This window comes from Heptranchias perlo, unplaced genomic scaffold (assembly GCF_035084215.1).
Source record: "Heptranchias perlo isolate sHepPer1 unplaced genomic scaffold, sHepPer1.hap1 HAP1_SCAFFOLD_50, whole genome shotgun sequence".
NCBI lineage: Eukaryota > Metazoa > Chordata > Chondrichthyes > Hexanchiformes > Hexanchidae > Heptranchias > Heptranchias perlo.
In genome coordinates this window covers 2,497,604-2,521,880 of record NW_027139516.1, presented here as the reverse complement: position 1 = coordinate 2,521,880, position 24,277 = coordinate 2,497,604, and the positions used below count along the sequence as shown (strand labels likewise).

At 45.9% G+C, this 24,277-nt stretch overlaps 2 non-coding genes across 2 annotated transcripts; both read right to left on the bottom strand.

The window, feature by feature from the left end:
* Nucleotides 1–1,987: 1,987 nt before the first annotated feature.
* trnal-cag (transfer RNA leucine (anticodon CAG)) lies at nt 1,988–2,070 on the bottom strand. Its single transcript has one exon. It is a non-coding gene; the product is annotated as a tRNA-Leu (tRNA).
* Nucleotides 2,071–2,148: 78 nt separating this feature from the next.
* Nucleotides 2,149–2,221, bottom strand: trnak-cuu (transfer RNA lysine (anticodon CUU)). The gene has a single exon. It is a non-coding gene; the product is annotated as a tRNA-Lys (tRNA).
* Between the last annotated feature and the right edge of the window lie 22,056 nt (nt 2,222–24,277).

Genomic DNA, 24,277 nt, shown 5'->3' with positions numbered 1-24,277 from the left:
AGAAAAGAAACAGGTGTTTGGCCTAAAACCTGACTCAGGACCGACCCAGTGCCAGGGAGGGGAGCGCCTGATACCCTCATTTATTTCATGCAACAAACTGACACGAATACTGGTATTGATTCAAAATCGACTTGCAGATGGACACACACAGAAGAAAGAGAACCACAGAAACAGACAGCAACGACTTGCATATATATCTGTATACATTGCCTTTAACGTGGTCAGAAGATTTAAGCTCGGTGAACTTGCTTCAGCTTTCTGTAATGTCCTTGTCCATCCTTCAGAGGCCACGGGAAATATATTTTTTGCCTTTCGAAAAAAGACGCGAAAAGCAGAGACATGTTTTGTTTTCAACACGGCTGGTGAAATGGCCGGACTATCATAAATTAAGAGTCGCCTTTGAAACATTTAAAGGCGACTATCTAAAAATCACTTAGTGCAAATTTAAAATCACGGTCACTATTCATTTTGGTCTGAAAGAAATAACAATAAACATGTCAGTCAGTGCCCGCGGTGAGACGGTGATGAACTTGTTTGTTGTGAAGTTCACCGCTGGGCTAAAGCTGACGCCGTTTAAAAAACGCGAACCCACTCAATGCAAAGGATGAGCTCATAACCAACAGGTCCCGTCATCGTCAAACATCTCCTTTCTTGTTCAATAGAGGGAGCAGAGGCGTGCACATCTTCAGACGCCAGCAACTTTTACAAATGTAACAGGTGAAGGCACAGATGCAAGTTCCAAATATTTTCAATGCATATTTCACTTTATTTAAAGTGCCGTGAGACTGAAAACGGGTCCCAGATGATTTGTGTTCACTCGTGACTTGTTTTCCAGTGTTTGTCCTTCAGGTTCGCAATTCAATTTGTATTGGATATTGAAGGTATTTCAGGATGATTGCACAACATACCATGTGTAAAGCAATCATCTTGATAACTTCAATCATCACACACTCTGCATCGACGCTGCAGAGGCCCCAGCACCCCTTTCAATATTGTTTTTCTTAACTCACAGTTTTCAAAGGGGAATTGGATAAACGATTGGATGGAAACATTTTCAGGGCTGTGGGGAAACAGCAGGCGAGTGGGACTAACTGGACAGCTCTTTCAGAGAGCAGGCACAGGCACGATGGGCCGAATGGTATCCGAATAGCGCTGTCTTATTCTATGATTCGATTAATAGATCAATTTCCGCCTTTCACTGAGCCTCCCTAAATGGAGCGCAGTAATCGTGTCCCTGTGAAATGAGCTCCTGAACAGTAATACGGAAATTAGCGTGGCTGAGCGGTTTGAAACTCTGGTTAGGCTCCGAACAGGAAATTTCCTCTCTGAGTTTGATTAGTTTATCAATTATCTCCCCGCTTTCCATCTTAAATGTCTTTACATATTTTTTGATCTCTTCTTCTACTGCCATGCCTACAATACCAGTCTCCCTGGTAAATACTGAAGCAAAGTGATTATTTAATATTTCTGCCATTTCGCTGTCATTGCCTGTGAGTTTGTCGTGTGTATCGCTAAGTGACCCTATTCCTATCCTAAATTTTCTTTGGCTGTTGTGTCTCGAATACTTTGCTTTTTTTTATATTCCTTTTTGCCTTTCCAATAGTTCTTTAGACTTCTTTCCCCGTCTTTTCACATTCCCCTCTCTCCTTTATTGTCCAGTGTGTGCCTTTTTCTTTAGTTTCAATTTTACCCTGATTTCTTTATTCATCCCTGGTGTGTCATTTCTGGCTCGTTTGTTCTTGCTTTTCAGTGGGATATATTTCTCCTGGACTCTATTGATCACCGTTTTAAATGTTTCCCACTGCTGTTCTATTTCTTTGTCCAGGTCATTAATATGTCAAACATTTCACCGTTTGAAACTTCTCAAGTCACATTTCCATCACAAAGCCAGTTGCTTTTGTGGGAGGAGCAACTCAACTTGGTCGAAAAATCAGCTGCAGCCCAATCCACCAATAAAATATTTTCACGTCTTAGTAAAAGTAAGCAATGTCAGAAGTGGGATTCGAACCCACGCCTCCAGAAGAGACTGCGACCTGAACGCAGCGCCTTAGACCGCTCGGCCATCCTGACTACAGAATGCATGTTCCATTCTGCATTATTTCTGCACTGTTGGTTAGTGATTTGAGCATAAAAGTTGAAAATCGCACTCGCCCAACGTGGGGCTCGAACCCACGACCCTGAGATGAAGAATCTCATGCTCTACCGACTGAGCTAGCCGGGCATGATTACTTTAATCGCCTTGTCTGTTATTGCAGCAACAAGGAGAAAGACTCCATTTCAAATTATTGGAATAATTTCTGAGGGCTCGGATAAACTGTCACTTCGAAAGGCACGGACGAATCAAGGACAGTCAGCATGGATTTGTTCAGGGGAGGTCGTGTCTGACTAACCTGATTGAATTTTTCGAGGAGGTGACAAGGAGGATCGATGAGGGTAGCGCAATTGATGTAGTCTACATGGATTTTAGCAAGGCTTTTTAAAAATTCCCAAATGGCAGATTGGTCGACAAATTAAAGGCCCATGGGATCCAAGGGAATGTGGCTTGTTGGATCCAAAATTAGCTCAGTGGCAGGAAGCAAAGGGTCATGGTCGATGGGTGTTTTTGCGGCTGGAAGGCTGTTGCCAGTGGGGTGCCGCAGGGCTCGGTCCTTGGTCCTTTCCTTTTTGTGGTATACATTAACGATTTGGAGTTAAACGTAGGGGGCATGATGAAGAAATTTGCGGGTGCCACAAAAATAGGCCGTGTGGTTGATAGCGAGGTGGAAAGCTGTGGACTGTGGGGGTTGAGTCAATTTTCTGATAACAAAGCACTCAATCTATTCCTGAACGAATTTTGAACGAAAATGTGCGTTTGACCCGGCACAGGCACGACGGGCCGAATGATCTCCTCTTGTGGACTAACATAATACGATGATACTAAGTGTTGTCAGACGGAAAAGCAACACATTCCAAATAAGAGCAGAGAGAGGAAACTAGTCTGACAGCATAACAGCACGGTGAGATATTGTATTTGAGAAGGATGAGGAGGGATAGTTTATCATGGTGGTCGTCACATAGGGTATCATTTGTGACTTTGATAAGGACCATTTCATGCTGCGACAAGGGCGGAAACCGAAATGGAGAGATTCAGCCCGGGCGCGGCCCCATCGTGCGCGGTGAGACAGAGGGGGTTTGGAAAGTGTCAGAGCTGGGGCTCACCGGTGGAAGCAGCATAAAAGTTTAAAACGGTACTCGCCCAACGTGGGCTCAAACCCACCACCCTGAGAGTTTTTAAAGCAAAGGGGGAACAGCCACTGTCTGAATCTCTTTCTGCACTTGAAACAACACATTCCAACTGCGAGCAGAGAGAGAACACCATTCAGTTGCCCATTGTTTAGTGAAATATTATCCATTTCCTTAGTGTAGCGGTTATCACGTCTGCCTCGTACATAAAAAGTCCCCAGTTCGATTCCGGGCAGGAACATTATGTTGGAACTTGGTCTCCATGAACATCCACATCGATTTTCTTCTCCTGCCAAAAAGGGAGACAGTGGCTGTTCCCTGATTCTTTGGAAGGTGCATCTTTTACTTAATTAAACAGTTTACTTTGAGTGAGAGAAAACTGATCCACAGTGACACTCTTTTCAAGTTTTATTCCCTTTTAATCTGGAAGGATACATTTGCTTTGGACAGAGTGGTTTTTGAAACGAGTTGTCGGGTGGGATCGACAAACCTTTTCCGCTGGTGGGGTCAAGGGAAGCGAACCAAACATCTTCCAAGTTCTCCCGAATTATCCGGTTCAATGGGAAACCGACCAACAAAAGCCCTTTCATTGACCGTGGAGGTTCAGACAATTTTCTGATAACAAAGCGCTCAATCTATTTCTCTTGTCCACTTCCCGATGTTTCCGGATACTGTCTGCATTTCTGCCCTGTGTTTATCTCACTATGTGTCCACCTGCAGGGTGGTTTTTGAACGAAGACGTGTGTTTGTCTTCTGTTCGTGACAAAGTCAGTGCGGTTTGACGTGTTGTTACTCAAAGGTGCACTTGGCCTGCCGGTGAGCAGAGGCAAGTGCTCGAGCAAAACAGACATTTTCGGGCAGATGCACAAAGCTTTCAGGTTGAAGAAAGGAAAGGAGGTCTCCTGTGCCTCAGCGCCAACATGTTAAGCTTTTGGCTGTCTGTAAAGCAAAGAAAACGGCCTTGAGCTAATTTCTGCTTGCTCCAAAAGCACATTCGCTGGTTCCAACCAGAAACCTAAGGATGACTTTTATCTGTTAATTGTATTGCAGTCCTCCGCTGTACCAGCTGAACGATCGAAGGGAAGCAGCAAAGATTGCTCTCTTTGGTAAATGTTCACTGTGCGCCTTTTGACACTCCCAGACTCGTGGAGTCACATGTGCATGACCGAGACTGACTCGGTTCCTGCTCATAGCGCATCGTTGTGGCAGTGTGAGCTGCTACTTTCTCTGCACACCCGAGGCGAATGCAGCAGTGGATACCGTGTCTAATGACAAATCAGAAGATTGTCTGGTCAACTCCAAACTAACTGCATTGTTTTTACAAACTGTCCATTACTTTATGACTTTTGATAGCTTGCAAACTGACCCAATTGGCAGTGCTGCCTGACAGTCTCCACCGTTCGTGCGCTCTTAACACAGCAGGAAATGCAATAGTTTTATTCACTTTGTAAATCCTGAGTTCAATCCACAGAAAAGATACCAGGACCCGTGAATTTTTTTTCACTGTCTCACTTCATCTTTCCATCTTTGCGAAACACGAAAATCAAAAACTTTTGCTTACTGCAGCACACCAAAAGATTTATTAACCCTTGACCTCACTTTATGGAATCTCAGGATTCACGTGGGTTATGGATTTGCTGAAAACTGACACCATTTTTGTTTCGGGACAATTCCACAAGGTAAAAAAGTGAGTGGAGAATGCGGGCATCGATCCCGCTACTTCTCGATCACTTGAGCTAATTCCCCAGTTCCCCTGGTGAATTTGCCTCTCACAATAATCGCTTGACACTCGTCTCCAGGCAGCGCCACGAATTAGCCCCTCCCTGAATGCATTCCATGCTCCAATCCGCGGTATCGAGTGATCGCAATTGAGCAACAGCAGAACGGAAGGCACAGGAATCGTGAATGATGCCGAGAAGAGCCCGAGCCTGCGGAAGGCAGACGAGGTCATCGGAAAAGAACAGCCGCCGAGCTTGAGGAAACAGCGAGAGCTCTGTCTGTCTGACTGACCGATGGAAGGCTAATTTGCCTGAAAGTGAGTGCGGTTTGACGTGTTGTTACTCAAAGGCACTCCCTGCTGGTGAGCAGAGGCAAGTGCTCGAGCAAAACAGCCGTTTTCGGGCAGACACAAAAAGCTTTTGGTTTCAGAAAGGAAAGGAGGTCTCCTGTGCCTCAGCGCCAACATGTTAAGCTTTTGGCTGTCTGTAAAGTAAAGAAAACGGCCTTGAGCTAATTTCTGCTTACTCCAAAAGCACGTTCGCTCGTTCCAACCAGAAACCTAAGGATGACTTTTATCTGTTAATTGTATTGCAGTCCTCCGCTGGACCAGCTGAACGATCGAAGGGAAGCAGCAAAGATTGCTCTCTTTGGTAAATATTCACTGTGCGCCTTTTGACACTCCCGGACTCGTGGAGTCACGTGTGCATGACCGAGACTGACTCATTTCCTGCTCAGACCGCAGCGCTGTGGCAGTGTGAGCTGCTACTTTCTCTGCACACCCGAGACCAGTGGAGCAGTGAATATCGTGTCTTGTTACAAATCAGAAGATTGTCTGGACAACTCCTACCTGACTGGATTGTTTTTCCAACTGTCCATTACTTTATGACTTTAGATAGCTTGCAAACTGTCCTAATTGGCAGTGCTGCCTGGCAGTCTCCAACGTTCGTGCGCTTTTCACACAGCAGGGAGTGCATTAGTTTTATTAACTTTGTAAATCCTGAGTTCAATCCACAGAAAAGATATCAGGACCTGTGAAGCTTTTTTCCATGTCTCACTTCATCTTTCCATCTTTACTAAACACCAAAATCAAAAACTTTTGCTTACTGCAGCACACCAAAAGATTTGTTGCCTCTTGACTTCTCTTTATCGAAGCTGAGGATTCACGTGGGTTCTGGATTTGCTGAAAACTGACACCATTTTTGTTTCGGGACAATTCCCCAAGGTAAAACAGTGAGTGGAAAATGCAGGCATCGATCCCGCTACTTCTCGCATGCTAAGCGAGCGCTTTACCATTTGAGCTAATTCCCCAGTTGCAGAGGTGCAATTGCCCTTCACAATAGTTACTTTGCACTCGCCTCCATGCAGCGCCACGAATTGCCCCCTCCCTGAATCGATTCAACACTTTGCTCCAATCGGCGGTATCGAGCATTTGGACGTGAGCAACAGCAGAACGGGAAGGCACAGTAATCGTGAATGATGCCGAGAAGAGCCCGAGCCTGCGGAACGCAGACGAGGTCATCGGAAAAGGACAGCCGCCCCGAGCTTGAGGAAAGAGCGAGAGCTCTGTCTGTCTGACTGACTGATGGAAGGCTTACTTGCCTGAAAGTGAGTGCGGTTTGACGTGTTGTTACTCAAAGGCATTCCTTGCTGGTGAGCAGAGGCAAGTGCTCGAGCAAAACTGCTGTGTTCGGGCAGACACAGAAAGCTTTCAGGTTTGAGAAAGAAAAAGAGGTGTCCTGTGCCTCAGCGCCAACATGTTAAGCATTCGGCTGTCTGTAAATTTAAGAAAGCGGCCTTGATCTAATTGCTGCTTACTCCAAAAGCACACTCTCTTCTTCAAGCCAGATTTAAACCCGCAACCTTAGGATGACTTTGTTTTGTTTACGACCACAGTCCTCTGCACTACCAGCTGAGCGATCGAAGGGAAGCAGCAAAGATTACTCTCTTTGGGCATTGTTCACTGTGCGCATTTTGACACTCCTGGACTTGTGGAGTCACGTGGGCATGACCGAGACTGATTCAGTCCCTGCTCATACCGCAGCGCTGTGGGAGTGTGAGCTGCTCATTGCTCTCCACAACCTGGGCCAGTGCAGCAAAGGGTAACGTGTCTAACTGCAGGTCAGAAGATTCTAGGATTGATTTCTAACTGGCTCGAAGGTTTCTGCACACTTTTTTTTAATCACAAAATATACCTTATTTCATAAAATGTATGAATCCACAGATTTCAAATTAAATATCACAATTTCATAGCAATACAATTCAAAATAATATAAAACAGATCGTACACAATATGATCCCAATATTACAATTCAACCACAGTACATATTTCACAATACATGGTGACCAATACAAGGTTGGATGGCCTGACACGGTTCCCTTTCCACATCGAGCCTTTGTGTGGGCTGCACCTCGCGTCCCGCAGCACGTACTCCTGGACCTTGGAGTGTGCAGGTCAGCAACACTCGGTCGTGATGGAAGGTCAGCAGGTTTCAGGCGGACCAAAGGGCCTCCTTCACCGAGTTGATGGGCTTCCATCAGCAGTTGATATCTATCTTGGTATGTGTCCCGGGGAAGAGCTCGTGGAGCACAGCGTCCTGTGTTACCGAGGTGTGGAAATGAACCCGGACAGATACCAACGCATCTCTCTCCACACTTCCCGCGTGAAGGGACAGTCCATCAGGAGGTGGATGATGGTATCGCCATGCTGCAGCCTCGAGGGCAGCGCGCAGTGGTGCTGATATTCCGTGCATGTTGGAAGGACTGCACTGGAATGGCCTTTCTCACCACCATCCAGGCCACATCCCGGTGCCTGTTCGTCAGTTCCGGCGATGAGACGTTCTGCCAAATGGCATCGGCCGTCTGGTCAAGGAACTGCCCGATCGGAGCCACGCCCTCCTTTCCCGGCAGGTCACCCAGAACGTTCCGTGCCGAACACTGTCTGAGGGCTTTGTGGTCAAAGGGGTTCCTCCTCAGGGACTTCTCCACCTGGGACAGGTGGTGTGGGATGGTCCAGCTGGACGGGGCGTCCTGCATCTGCTCGGCCAGCGTAGAACCAGTGCGCGCAGTGATTTCTCCGCAAGCTCAGCCTCTTCTCAGTATCATTCCTGATTACTGAGGCTTCCCGTTCCGCTGTTCTGGGGAATGAGGTGGGTCAAGCAGAGCAAGTTTCAATGGGGGAACATTTAGGGAACAACAGTCATAGTATCATGAGGTTTCGATTAGTTATGGACAAGGACAAGGAGCAATCTAAATACTTAATTGCAGGAGTGACAATTTTAGTGGGTTGAGATCGGATCTGGCCCGGGTTAATTGGAATCAAAGATTGGCAGGCAAAACTGTAATCAAACAATGGGTGGCCTTTAAAGAGGAGATGGTTCGGGTACAGTCTGGGTACATTCCCACGAGTGGGAAAGGTAGGGTAACTAAAGCCATATCTCCCTGGATGGCGAAAGAGATAGAGAGTAAGAGAAGCAGAGAAAAGGGGCGTATGACAGATGTCAGGTTGATAATACAAGTGAGAACCAGGCTGAATATAGAAAGCTCAGAGGAGAAGTGAAAATGGAAATAAGAGGGACAAAGAGAGAATATGAGAATAGACTGGCAGGTCACAAAAAGGGAATCCCAAAGTCTTTTACAGGCAGATAAAAGTAAACGGGTGGTGAGAAGTGGGGTGGGGCCGGTTAGGGATCAAAAAAGAGATCTATGCATGGATGCAGAGGGCATGGCTGAGGCACTAAATGAGGACTTTGCATCTGTCATTGCCAAGGAAGAAGATGCTGCCAAAGCCACATTAAAAGGGGAGTTAGTTGATATACTGGATGGGCTAAAAAATGATAAAGAAGTGGTACTAAAAAGGTTGGCTGTGCTTAAAGTAGATAAGTCACCCGGTCCAGATGTGAAGCATCCTCGGTTACTGAGGGAAGGAAGGATGGAAATTGTTGAGGTACTGGCCATAATCTTCCAATCATCCTTAGATGCGGAGGTGGCGTCAGACGACTGGAGAATTGCAAATGTTACACCCTTGTTCAAAAAAGGGTGTAAGGATAAACCCAGCAACTACAGGCAACTACAGTTTAACCTCGGTGGTGGGGAAGCTTTCAGAAAAAAAAATCGGGGACAAAATTAATAGCCGCTTGGACAAGTGTGGATTAATAAAGGGACGAATTGGATAGCCCTTGCAAAAAGCTGACACAGGCAGAGTGGGCTGAATGGCCTCCTCTTGTACCTACTATGCAAATATGAAACTATGAACAAAACAACTTCAACAACTTCAACGTCATAAACCTGAAAAAGAATGGCGGCCAGTGTGGCAGCAATCTTACTGAGGGACAAACTGGACATTTTACTGAGGGGCAAAGTGGATATCTTACTGAGGGGCAAAGCGGATATCTTGCTGAGGGGCAAGGCAGCCAACTTACCGGCGGGCAGGGGGGCAATGTCAAACAAACTGGCCGCCATGAAACTTAAACAAAATGGCCGCCCTGATCCTGAAACAAAATGACCACCAGGAAGGCAGCCATCTTACTGAGAGGCAAGGTGGAGCTTGTTCTGGTCAGAGACACGGAGAGGGTTCATTTGCTGTTCCTGTTAAATCACTGTTGCACTATCGTTAAAGATACAAACTGAGTGAGACTGGCACAAGCTGGTGTTTAACACAAAGACAGCGGCGCAGTGAGGGAATTAAACACCAAAATTTGAACTTCAGCAGAAAAATGGATTAACATTTGTTTATTTTGGACGTAATGTTTCAGGAGAAGGAGAGACCAGACATTCGAAGGAAAGGTCCAATTAGACATTTTGTGTAGAGAATGTAATTCTAGCTTCTATTAAATATATCAGAGTAAAATTGGACTCAATCTGAATATAGTTCTGATCTGCGATTTGGTTCATTTCTCCATTATTCATATTTTTATTTAATCTGAAACAATAACAGTATTTGTAACAGTAGCAGGTCAGGAGAGTGCTGCGGGACCCTGTCCAGTTTAGTATTACAGGAGAAAAAGTAAGTGTACATTGTGATTTATTACAGAATCCAGCAGCTCACTGGGAAAGTTACACATGGTACAGATTTAGGAACAAAAAGGTGCAAAGTGATTTTACACTTTAATTTGAGGTTTTGTCCTTTCATCTCAACAAGGTTTAATTTTACATTTAATTTAATGGGTTCTTTTTCCTAAAGAAACTTCAGGCACAATCCATGGCTTCACAAAGAAAACAATCATTTATTCTTATTAATAAACTGGAAAAATTGACATTACAATTCATACAACATCTTGGGTTTATGTCCGATTTAGAATTGCTTTAACAACAATAAAACAACACATTCTGAATTCCTAAAATGCATAACCGTTGGAAATCCAATGTCTTTCTTCGTCTAAGCCCAAAACGAAACTTGTATACTGATGGTTGGCTCAAGCTTGCAGGGAAGATTCCAGGTATTTTGATGGATAATGTCGTGTCGCGTGACTTTCTCTTGTATCCAGGTCATCTGCGTCACAGGCAATCTGTAAACCAGCATCGAGGCATCGAGCTATGAGTTAGCGAGCAGTCATGAAGATTCAGGTGAGGTGGTGCTGCCAGGAAGCGAAAGATTGGAGCAGTCGTGGTGGATCTGCGTCTCTCCCCACTCAACTTCTGCCCAGTTGTTAAAGACCCTTTTGAACACAGAATCATATCTCTGGGGGTGCTGGCTTGTCAACAACAGGTTCCTACAAATGCAACCCACGATTGATTGACACTACACTTGTTTTCTCTCAGTGTCCACAACGTAACCAATTTAAGTCAGCAGATGTTCAAACCACCTCCAGCCCTCCTGGAATCGTTCTTGTTGCTATGGTGATCTATCCTCTGCTCTGTGATCTTTTACAATGTGTCATCAACAATCCTTTTAACAGTCCTCCCTCATTTTAATCGTTCTTTTCCTTCAGACATGCTGAAGCCGATTTAGTCTCAGGCTTTCGTTTATCAGATGATTGTTTACTGCACAGAGCAGCTGGGAAACTCCTGCAGTAAGTAATGGTCAGGTTCAGGTACACAAGACTGAGTGACTTTATTGTTCAGCCTCCAGACATCACCTTTAGAACTGTCAAAATTAAATCCACAAGAGTGTTACCCCAGAACAAACACGAACTGTCTGACCTGCTTCATCTGCTGCTGATCTGCTGGTCAGCACTCTCACACACTCCAGGCTGATTACACAGTTTGTTTGGTTATTTAATGCTTTCTGTGTTCTATTCTCACTCCTGTCTGTGTCCCCCCGCACCCCCTCCCTTCACTATATATGTTTGTCCGTCTTTCATTTCACTTATACTTCTATCAATTTTAATCCTTTGTCGCTGTCTCTCTCTCATTGCATCCCTGTCTACTTTCTCTCTCTTATATATCTACTTTCTTTCTCTCTTCATTTTTCTCTCCTGACTTAAGAACCCACTCTTAATTTCTCTCCGTCTCCGAGTAACTTTGTCTGTGCACCTCTTTGTTTCTTTCTCTCTCTCTCACGCACACTCCCTCCCTTTTATGTGAAACTGTCTGAACATCCTGCGCTTTTTCCATCGTTACATTTCTTTTTTCCATTTGTTCTCTCTCTGTCTGTCTCAGTCTCTAACTCTCTCTGTCTGCCTATCTCTGTCTGTCTGTCTGTCACTCTCTCCGTCTGTCTCGCTCTGCCTGTCTCTCTCTGCTTGTTTCTCTCCATCTATCTGTCTCTCTCTCCGTCTGTCTCGCTCTATCTGCCCCTTTCTGCCTGTTTCTGTCTGCCTGTCTATCTCCATCTGTCTATCCGTCTCTCTCTCTCTCTCTGACTGTCCCTCTCTGTCTGTCTGTCTGTCTGTCCGCCTCTCTCTCTTCCTCTCTGTCTGTCTGTCCAACTCTCTCTTTCTGTCGCTCTTTCTGTCTCTCTTTCTCTGTGTCACTCTCTCGGTCTCTGTCTCTCTCTCTGTTTCTCTCTCACTTTGTCTCTTTCTCTCTCCCTCTTTTTCTATCTCTCTCTTCCTCTTTCTCTCTCTCTTTCTCTTTCCTTCTCTTTTCTGTCTGTCTTCCTCGCTCGTTCCTATTGCTTGTCTCGCTCTGTCTGTCTGTCTCTCTCTGACTCTTTATCTTCTGTCTCTCTCTTTCACTCTGTCTCCCGTCTCTCCTTCTGCCTCTCGCTGTCTCCCGCTTTCTCTCCATCTGCCTCTCTCTGTCTCTCCCTCTGCCTCTCTCTGTCTCTGTGTCTCTCTTTCTCTCTCTCCCTCTCTCTCTTTTTCTGCCTCTGTCTCTCTCTTTATCGCTATCTCTCACCATCTGTCTCTTTCTCCCTCTATATCTCACCCTCTGTCTCTGTATTTCTCTCTCTGACTCTCTCTCCCCCTGACTCTCTCTCCCCATTTGTCTCTCTCTCTCCCCCTGTCTTTCTCTCCCTCTGTTTCTCCCTCTGCTTCTCTCTGTCTCTCTCCTGTAAATCCTGCCTCAATTGGTCAGATTATCAATAAAATATATCAGAATCAGATTTACGATCATTTGAGGACTTTGTGCTGCTAATATGAAATGTCCTTTCCGTCCCCTGGGAAGTGTAGGGGATGGAGAATGAAATGGAATTTATTTCTAGTGCTTGAAACCCTTCAGCTCTTTCTATGATATCACTAATTTAATAATTAGATTGAGTGGGTATTTCACCGCGTTCTTCAGCTCCTCTCTGAATTTAGTCTGGGACAGGACATAAATACACGTGTTTGTGCAGGAACTGAGAAGCTGCAGCATCTTTGATGTGTATCCTATGATATAATTAGGGTCAGTGTAGGAATAATAGGACCGAGTGTCTGCAATTCGCATATAAATGTAAAATACAACCAGAGTCACCCATAACAATATAAAACTGCCCGAGATACTGAAGATTAAAATGATGGATTTCTTTCGGTTCTCCATCTCTGGATCACTCTGATTCTCTCCATTGCTGCGGCTCCGGAGTCCCCTGCGGACTCGACTGGACACTAAAATACGCTTGACCGTCACAACATTGAGCAGCGAAATCAGACAGAACGGGACAGAAGGGGTTAAAATGAGGTGAAACATGTCAAATGCTGCCCATGCAGGGGAAGTACGGAAGCTCAATTTGCCCTCACAAAACCAGGGAACATTATCAGTTATAAATTGAGGTTCAAGTGTAAAGTACCAGGTGACATTGACCAAACAGCCCAGCAGACTGACTGTTCCCAGAACCACAGCCGCCGTTCTCTCGGTGCAATATTTAGTTTTCAGCTTCTCACAACAAATAGCCACAAATCGATCAAAGGTGAAAGCGACCGTGAGCCAGACAGAAACATTCGCGGTTGTAAAACCCAAGAACATAATAAAGCTACAAACGGGTGTAATGTCCAGGAATGACACTGGGAGATACATTGCATTAATCTGGCTCAATATTGGATCCGCTATAACGACCAGGAGATCGGCCACTGCCATTCCCACCAGGTAGCGACTAATACATTTGGAGAGACCGCACTTTCCTCGGGACAGGATCACAATCGCCACCAAGTTAACTGTTAGAGAGAGAAAAGTTATCAGAGAAATTACTGATCAGACCTGGAGCCAAAGCAGCAGTTTGAGAGGATCTGGGTGAAATTTCCAGCTTTGTTGCTGCATCGAAGGGTGGAAAGTGATTGATTGACCTGGGCAGCGCTTTCGGGCAGAGAGATGTTTTTAAACACAATGATCAATAATGAATTGGGAGATGGATAGAGAAAGTGAATAAAGTGAGCACCGGATCCACTGGAAGGGCTGAGTGAGGGCGCAGTGCCGGTGGGGAAGGGAGAAGGGGTTTTACACACCGGGAATCCAGCTGATTAAAGCCGGACTTGGGCTCTAGACGGACGGGGAAAGAGAGCGAAGGGTCGGGAAGGTGATGGGACAGGGGGGGGTGTAGCTGGTTTGTTGCTCTGGGTTAAGAGAGCCGACCGGGGCTGGCACTAAATGGGAAAGGCAGCTGGAGACCATGTCAGGGAGTGAGATTGGGAGGGAGACAAGGAAAATAACCTGTTGGAGCTGGAGGGGAGTCAGGAGCAGATGGTTTGGGAAAGTGGACAAACTGAAGTCAGGGATGAGGAGACAGAGGATTCAATGCAGTGAGAGGAGAGGCTGGGATTCACAGGGAGAGACTGCAGCAGAGTGTTAGAGGAAATCTAATCGATCGGTCTCACTGAAACAATCCAACTAATAAATTCAACTGTTCAATTCTGTGGTTACTGGTGTCTGGCAAATTGTGTTGGGTATAAAATGTGTTCAGTAAATTCACTTTGTACATTCAATTGAAATGAAATTTAAAAGTATTAATGAACTCAACCTCGTTGCTTATTGATTTCAGCCGAGCTTTAAAAATGCAGCATCTGAATAATTTATTACAATCAGAAAATTACTGATTGTATTCTTCATGTAAATTTTAATCATGTTCAGTGTGAAATTGGAAAGCAAGGAACATTCACCAAAAACAGACTGAGGACCTCACAGAGATATAAACATGAGGAGCGAGTCCCAAAATAAAAACTCACCCAATCTGACCACATCATAATAACACCTTCAAGTCACATTTTCTGTGTTTAATTGGACTGGAAGTTTCAGCAGCTCATTCTGATGAATTATTCACACCACAGCCTCTCGCTTTCCCTCTCAGTCACCCTCTCCATCATTCACTCTACTCTCTTTCTCAAGTCCATTTTCATATCCGATTAAATCCTAACTTTCTGTGCCTGTATTCTGTTCACCAGCCCCGTGTTCCACCGATCCTATTCTCAGTCAGTTTTTTAAATAGTGAAGCCTCTGTGAAATAGTTTAATGTTTCTACAGATCATTCAAGCCTCCACCTGTTCACCTACACTGTTCACTCAATCCACAAATCTTGGAATAAACAGAATTAAATCCCTCTCCCAGACGGATCTCACAAGAATTGAGATTCCTTCTCCTGTAATTATAAAATAAAGTGAAAGATGGCGGGATTGTTAAATTAACAAAACGCCAGAATCATGCTGAAAATCTACAGATGCATAGAAGGGTTCCTGTATCCAAAAGACACTGTGAAAAATGATACAACATCACATCAAAACATTTCATTTTACAGTGAAGTCCAGTGACAGTCAGTGAATTCATCCACAGTGAAGCAGAGAAGGAGATGTGATAGAATCAGCAGCAAAATCAGTTCAGTGGCCAGATATCTGAAGCGGCGTCAGATACACACATAATGAAATCATGTTTCATGACAGTGATCACCAATAAATACACTGAAATCCCAGTTAAACTGAAGCATGTTATTGGGGAGGGAGGACACTGCAATGCCTCGTTGTAACACTGAGACCGTGAGCTGTCTCATTATCAATCACAGAAAACAAATTGATGAAAAAATATTCCAGGACAGGTTAGTTCCACAACATGAAACTATTAACAGCTCCTGAAGGTCTGATACCAGCTCTTAGCCCAGACACCGGATTCCAATAAATTCAGTACAGAGAATAATCCAGCAACAATGGTAGCTTTGTTTATACAAATATCACTGCTGATAAAATATATCTCCTTCAAGACGGAACGTTGAGAAGTTAAGGAGATACCACTATTGAAAAATACATTCAGTACTGAGAATTATCCAGTAGCAATGCCAGGTTTGAATATACAAATTTCATTACAGATATAATGCAGCTCCTACAAGACCACAAGAGCACTTAACACATTCCATCATTAAAGCGATGGTCATTCTGAGGTTGGCAGCCTGTAATCAGTGCTTTGGCCTCAGCTATTTACAACATATTTTAATGATTAGATGAAAGGTCCGTGTGCAATGTATCCAAGTTTGCTGACGATAGAAAGCTAGGTGGGAACGTAAGCTGTGAGGACAGTAAGAGTCTTCAAAGGTATATAGACAGGTTAAGTGAATGGGCAAGAAGGAAACAGGTGGAGTAGAATGGGGGGAAATATGAGGTTAAATGGTGTGAAACTATTAAACGTTGGAGTTCACAGAGGCTTGGGTGTCCTCTACAAGAAACCCAAAAAGTTAGTATGCAGGTACAGCAGGCAATTAGGAAAGCAAATAGCATGTTGGCCTTTATTAAAAGTGGGTTTGAGTAGAAGAGTCAGGAAGTCTTACTACAGTTGTACAGAATTTTAGTGACACCTCACCTGGAGTACTGTGTACAGTTTTGGTCTCCTTATCTAAGGAAGAACATACTTGCCTTCGAGACAGTGCAACAAAGGTTAACCAGATTAATTCCTGGGATAAGGGAGTTGTCCTATGAAGAGAGATTGAGTAGTTTGGGCCTGTACTCTGTGGAATTTAGAAAAATGAGAGATGATCGCATTGAAACATATAAGATTCTGAGGGGGCTTGATAGGGTAGATGCTGAGAGATCGTTTCCCCTGGCCAGAGAGTCTAGAACTAGGGGGCATAGTCTCAGGATTAGGGGTCTGCATTTAGGACTGAGATGAGGAGGAATTTCTTCATGCAGAGGGTTGCGAATCTTTGGAATTCTCTATCCCAGAGGGCTGTGCGTGTTGGGTAATTGAATATATTGAAGACTAAGATGGATAGATTTAGGACTCCAGGGAATCAAGGGATATGCAGATTGGGCGGGACATGGAGTTGAGGTCGAAGATCAGCCATGATCTTATTGAATGGCGAAGCAGGCGCAAGGGGCCGAATGGCCAACTCCTGCTCCTATTTCTTATGTTCTCATGTTCTTAAGGAACAGAAGATGTCACTGTCTGAAACAAGATGGGAGAAAAAATAATTTGCCAAGTACAGCAGCAGAGTTAACACCGATTTACGCGATTAACAGATGAGATAACAGCTTACCCGGAACTCCAACGGCTGCAAGAACAGGATAATAAATGCGTTCTATCTGAATTATTACTGGATATCCCATATCCGTGAGAAGCAGTGACTTCTGTTAACCAGGAAACCACAGCTTCGGCAGACACTCTGAGCTGATCCATTCCAACAAGCCCTGATTTATACAGGGGATAGGTCTCCACTGACACGGTTATAGTCCTGACCATTGCTATTAGTTACAGTCAGTTTAACAAACATATTACATCAGCAGCTTTGACTCCGATGTAAATAATGTGGTGAATAAAACATAAAAATCTCAAAGTACAGGATATTATCTTAATCAGACCTCTCTCGGGAATAAAGTTTCAATCTGTTCTCATACAGGACTGATACAATAACAATGAAAGGCTTCATTTACAGTTTTTATATAATTGTATTAACCATGTTCACTCCTGGTGATTCATTTATAAATGTAACCGATTCTCCCCAGTGTAGACTGAATCCAGGGACACAAGCAGACCCGTTTCACTCTGTTCCTGCAGTTTCCCAGTTAAAATATGAATTGTGAGTCTCTGACCCGAGGACAGTTAAAGGGCAGGTTGAGGATTGCAGCTTAGAAATGACTGTGGGTGATATTAGGGGACGGACACTGAACGTGTCCCATTGACATTCCTCTCTCCGCTATTTTGCTTCAGATGTTTACCCATTTATTCTACATTGGTAAACGGCTCCAGTAACATTAGTCCCGTGTAAAATCGAGCTGAGATCATGACCCGATTTGACCTCCATCACAAAGGCCCCGTGATTCCCTCACCCGCCTCCATTTCTTCCTCAGCCCATTGCCATTGAAACCCTCATCAATGCGTCTGTCCCCTCCAGACTCCATTCTTCCAATGCACTCCTGGCCGGCCACCCAACCTCCACCTTTCATAAACGTGAGCTCGTCCAAAACTCTGTTGTCCGTGTCCAACCAGCACCAGGTTCTGGTCGGGCTCACTGACCCTCACTGGCTCCCAGTTACATATCACTTAAATTTAAAATTCTCATCCTTGGGTTTAATTCCCTCCATGGCCACCCCTCGGAATTTCCATACCTACAGACAACCACCCGTCGCCTCCTCATCCATCAGACACTGACCTCTTCTCGTGGGACCACTCTCACTTGGTTCCACTCACCGATCTGATCAGAGCCAGGAGAAGCTTCTCTTCTCACCCGATCACCGTTATCTCTGATGTCTCTAAAGGTTCAATCTTGGCTCCCTCCTCTTCCTCATCTACATGCTGCCCTTTGGTGACACAGTCCGCAGACATGGACCAGCTTTCAGATGGATGCTGACAAAACCACCGCCTCTCTTGATCCTTCCAATGTCTTTGTGTTATCAGACGCACATTCTGTTTTAGATGAGCCACAATTTCCTCCAGTTAAAAATTGCGCAGTCATGATCTTTGTCCCCAAAATCTCCACATCCTGGCCACAGATTCCATCCCTACCGCTGTTTTTTTGATTGGTGAGTTGCTCACCAATCACCAAAGCCCTTACTGACCTGCACTTGATTCCAGTCTCCCAAGCCTGTAGTTTATTTTTATTCGTTCTTACACTTAAATCTATCAGGGCCTCACCCCTCCCTAGCTCTGTAACGCCCTCCAGTCCGACACACCCTCCCAAACACTCTGCTCCTCCACCTGTGGTCGCTTGTGCATCCGCAGTCCATTTGCCCTACTTTTGGCAGCCGTGCCTTCAGCCATATCCACGTTCCAGAAAGCACAACCTGAGCCCCTCCATCTCCCTCTCCCCCTTTGAGGTTTCAGACGTGGCTCAGTGGTAGCAGTATCGCCTCTGAGTTAGAAGTTTGTGAATTCAAGTCTGCAGAGACTTGAACACATAATCCGGGCAGACACCACAGTGCCATTCTGAGGGAGCACTGCACTGTCGGAGGGTCAGTACTGAGGGAGTGTTGCATTGTCGGAGAGGCAGCACTGAGGGAGTGCTGCACTGTCGGAGAGGCAGTACTGATGGAGTGCTGGACTGAGGGAACACAGTACCGATGGAGGATCAGTACTGAGGGAGCGCAGTACTAACGGAGGGTCAGTACTGAGTGAGTGTTGCACTATTGCAGGGTCAGTACGAAGGGCGGGCTGCATTGTCGGAGGGGCTGTATGGATGGAGTGCTGCACTGTCAGAGAGGCAGTACTGCAGGAGTGCTACACTGTCTTAGGGTCAGTCGTGAGGGAGTGCTGCACTGTCGGAGGTGCAGTACTGAGGCAACGCAGCACTGTCAGATGGTCAGTACTGAGGGAGGATGCCGCCTTGCAGACGAGACGTTAAACCGAAGCCCCATCTGCCTTCCCAGGTCGATGTAAAAGATCCCACGGCACGATTCGAAAAAGTGCAGGCGAGTTTCTCCCCGGTGTCCTGGGCAATATGTATCCCTCAACGAACATCACTAAAGCCGATTTTCTGGTCATTGATCTGATTGAATAATGTGGGATCTTGCTGTGTACAAATTGGCTGCAGCATTTCCTACATTACCACAGTGATTATACTTCAAACTCAGAGAATCGTTACAGCACAGGAGGAGGCCAATCGGCCTATCGAGCCAGTGCAGGTTCTTTTTAAGAGCAATCCAATTGGGCACAATCCACCGCTCTACCCCGTAGCCCTGCAAAGTTTTTCCCTTCAAGTATTTATCCAATACCTTTTTGAAGGCCATGGTTGAATCTACTTCCACCACCCTTTCAGGCAGCACATTCCAGATCATAATAACTCGCTGGGTAAAAAAAGTTTTTCCTCATGTCGACTTTTGTTATTTTGCCAATCACCTGAAAGATTTTGAACGCTTTTATCAAATCACCTCTTAACCTTCTCTGCTCTAAGGAGAACAATCTCAGCTTCTCCAGAATCTCCACGTAACTGAAGTCCCTCATCCCTGGAACCATTGTCGTGAATCTTTTCTGCACCCTCTCTATCTTCTTCACATCTTTCCTAAAGTGTGGTGCCCAGAATTGGACACAATACTACAGTTATGGTCGAACCAGTGTTTTATAAAGGTTCCACATAACTTACTTTCTTTTGTACTCCATGTCTGTACTCATAAAGCCCTTGACGCCACATTCTTTTTTAACCGATTTCTCAAACTATCCTGCCACCATCAAAGATTTGTGCACATATACCCCCAGGTCTCTCTGTTCCTGCATCCCCTTTAGAATTGTACCATTTAGTTTATATTGCTTCTCCTCTTTCTTCCAGCCAAAATGTATCAATTCGCACTTCTCTGCGTTAATTTCATCTGCCACGTGTCCGCCCATTCCACCAGCCTGTCTTTGTCCTCTTGAAATCTATCACAATCCTCCTCACTGTTCACTACACTTCCAATTTTTCAGCCATCTGCAAATTTTGAAATTGTGCTCTGTACACCCAAGTCCAAGTCATTAATCTATATCAAGAAAAACAGTGGTCCTAATACCGACCCCTGGGGAACACTTCCTCCAGTCAGAAAAATAATCGTTCACTCCTGCTTTCTGTTTACTGTCACTTGGCCAATTTCGTATCCATGCTCCCACTGCCCCTTTAATTCCTTGGGTTTCAATTCTGCTGACAAGCCTATTATGTGGAACATTATCAAACAACTTTTGAAAGTACATATACACATCAACTGCATTGCCCTCATCAACCCTCTGTTACCTCATCAAAAAACTCAGTCAAGTTAGTTAAACACGATTTGCCTTTAACAAATTCGTGCTGGCTTTCCTTTATTAATCCACACTTTTCCAAGTGACTATTAATTTTGTCTCGGATTATCGTTTCTAAAAGCTTCCCCACCACTGAGTTTAAACTGACTGGCCTGTGGTTGCCGGGTTTATCCTTACACCCTTTTTAGAATAAGGGTGTAACGTTTGCAATTCTCCGGTCCTCGGGCACCACCCCCATATCTAAGGATGATTCGAAGATTATGGCCAGAACCTCTGCAATTTCAACCCTTACTTCCCTCAGCAATCTTGGATGCATCCCAGCCGGACCGGGTGACTTATTTATTTAAGTACAGCCAGCCTTACTAGTAGTTCCTCTATCAATTTTTAGCCTATCCAGTATCTCAACTACCTCCTCTTTTTCTGTGACTTGGCAGCATCTTCTTCCTTGGTAATGACAGATGCAAAGTACTCATTTCGTACCTCAGCTAGGACGCGGGGTCTTAGCCTAACATTTAGAGCCAGGACGTGCAGGAATGAAGTTAGCAAATGCTTCTATGCACAAATGGTTGGTGAAGTTTGGAACGGTCTTCTGCAAATGACAGTTGTTGCTCGCTCAATCGAGAATTCTAAATCTGAGTTTGATAGATTTCAGTGAACCAAGGGTATTAAGGGATATGAGGCTATGGCGGGTATATGGAGTTAGGTCACAGGTCCACCGTGATCTGATCGAATGGTAAAAAAGGCTCGAGGGGCCAGTTGCCATCCCCACTTGCTGCCTCCTGATATGTGCCAGCTTCTCCTGCAAGAAAGCGGGACGTGTGCCTGGGTGAGGTGCCTGTCATGGTGAATAGCTGCCAGTGTGTGTGGCCTGTGAGTTGTGGGTGGGCGGCTTGCAACGGTGGTAATGTGTAAAGGTGAGAGGTTGAGTACTGATCGAAAGAGTTTGTTGGTATGTGGGTGATGGGGTGTGTCGTGCGTGGAGCAATGGATGCGGCTGGTGGTGTAGTTGATAGGAGACGCCACTTGACAGTTGTCCTCACTTACCTTGACCACTCATGTCAAAACATTGAACTTCTTCCTGTTCTGCATCCACGTTCACCACTGAGGCAGCACAGTGCTGACGGATGGTCAGTACTGAGGGAGCACTGTGCTGTCGGATGGTCACAACTGACGGAGCACAGTGCTGTCGGATGGTCAGTACTGAGGGAGCACAGTGCTGTCGGATGGTCAGTCCAGAGGGACCACAGTGCTGATGGATGGTCACTACTGAGGGAGCACTGTGCTGTCGGGTGGTCACAACTGAGGGAGCACTGTGCTGTCAGATGGTCACAACTGCGGGAGCACTGTGCTGTCGGATGGTCAGTACTGAGGGAGCACAGTGCTGTCGGATGGTCAGTGCTAAGGGAGCACTGTGCTGACGGATGTTCACGACTGAGGGATCACAGTGCTGTCGGATGGTCAGTACTGAGGGAGCACAGTGCTGACGGATGGTCAGTACTGAGGGAGCTCAGTGCTGTCGGATGGTCAGTACTGAGGGAGCACAGTGCTGTCGGATGGTCAGTACTGAGGGAGCACAGTGCTGACGGATGGTCAGTACTGAGGTAGCGCAATGTTGTCGGAGGGTCACTTCTGAAGGAGCACAGTGCTGTCGGAGGGTCACTACTAGAGGGAGCGCAATGTTGTCGGAGGGTCACTTCTGAAGGAGCACAGTGCTGTCGGAGGGTCACGACTAGAGCGAGCGCAGAACTGTCGGTGTGTTACTACCGAAGGAACGCAATTATGTCGGAGGGTCAATACTGAGGGAGCGCAGCAATGTCGGAGGTGCCAACCTTTTTCATACACATTAGAGCGAGGACCCATCTGCCCTCTCATGCAGATGTAAAAGATCACCCGGCAATATTCAAAATAGTGCAGGGAAGTTCTCCCCGGTGTCCTGGAAAATAACTCCCTCAACCAACATTACTGAAACTGATTTTCTGGTCATTTATCTCAATGAAATTTGTGGGATCTTCCTGTGTGCAAATTTGCTGTCACGTTTCCGACATTACCACAGTGACTGCACTTCACAATATCCTTCATTGACTGTTTTGGGATGTCCTGAGGCCTTGAAAGGCGCTATATGAAGGGCAAGTTCTTTCCTTCTTTCAGACCTTCAATGAAACCCATCTCTTGCTCCAAGCTTTTGTCATCCCTCCTAATATCTCCTTCTTTTGGGCCTTCTTTCAGGCACTATTGGGTCCTGCTCTCCGCTGCCAAAACTGTTCACTATTCCAGGATCATCCTGGAATGCAAAGATAACCCCCGGCTTCTCTTCTCCACTGCAAACCATCTTCTTAAACCCCTCACCCCTGCCCCCTCCACCGTCACCTCCAACGTAAAATGCGAGGAACTCATGGAATTCTTTGTCACTAAGATTGAGACCATCCGTTCAGCTGCCTCCCTTCCCCTAGCCCACCAAGGCAAACTTCCCCTACGGCTCCCCCATGCCCTAGCCCTGAAATCACATCTTCTCTTCTTTCTCTCCTGCCTCCCCTCCTACCCTCTCCAAGCTCATTTTGACCATAACACCAACCTCCTGCTCCATCGACTCTATTCCCACGAAATTGCTGACCACACAACTTCCCTTCCTGGGCCTCCATGTTAGCTGATATTGTTTACGGTTCCCTCTCCTCAGGTACTGTCCCCCTCCCCTTCAAATCCGCCGTCATCACCCCCTCCTCAAATAAAACAACCTTGAACATCTGTCCTTGCAAATTACCGCCCCATCTCCAACCTCCCTTTCCTATCCAAAGTCCTTGAACGTATTGTCACCTCTCAAATCCGTGCTCATCTTTCTCTCAACTCCATGTGTGAATCCCTCCCATCAGGATTCCGTACCTGCCGCAGTACTGAAACGGCCCTTATCAAAGTCACAAATGACATCCTATGTGACGGTGACGATGGTAAACTATCCCTCCTCATCTTTCTCGACTTGTCTGCAGCCTTTGACACGGTTGACCACACCATCCTCCTCCAACGCCTCTCCTGCATCGTCCAGCTGGGTGGGACTGCGTTCGCCTGGTTCCGTTCTTATCTATTCAGTCATAGGCAGCAAATAACCTGAAATGCCTTCTCTTCCCACGACCGCACCGTTACCTCTGGAGTCCCCCAAGGATCTATCCTTGACCCCCTCCTATTTCTCATCTACACGCTGCCCCTTGGCGACATCATCCGAAATCACAACGTCAGATTCCACGTGTACACTGACGACACCCAGCTCGACCTCACCACCACCTCCCTCGATCCCTCCACTGTCTCCCATTTGTCACATTGCTTGTCTGACATTCAGTACTGGATCAGCAAAAATTTTCTGCGACTCAATATTGGGAAGAGCAAACCCATAATCTTTGGTCCCTGCCACAAACTCCATTCCCAAAGCAGTGACTCCATCCTACTCCCTAGCCGTTCGCAACATTGGTGTCCTATTTGACCATGAGATGAGCTTCTGACCACACAACCGCTCTATCACTACTTCACCTCCCTAACATCAGCCGTCTCTGCCCCTGCCTCAGTTCATCTGCTGCTGACACCCTCATCCACGCCTTTGTTACCGCCAGACTGGACTATTCCAATGGTCTCATGGCGGGCTTCTTATCTTCCACTCTCCATGAAGTTGAGATCATCCAAAACTCTACTGTCCGCATTCTAACTCGCACCAAGTCCCTTTCTCCCATCACCACGGCCCGCATCCTAACTCGCACCAAGTCCCTTTCTCCATCACCACGGCCCGCATCCTAACTCGGACCAAGTCCCTTTCTCCCATCACCACGGCCCGCATCCTAACTCGCACCAAGTCCCTTTCTCCCATCACCACGGCCCGCATCCT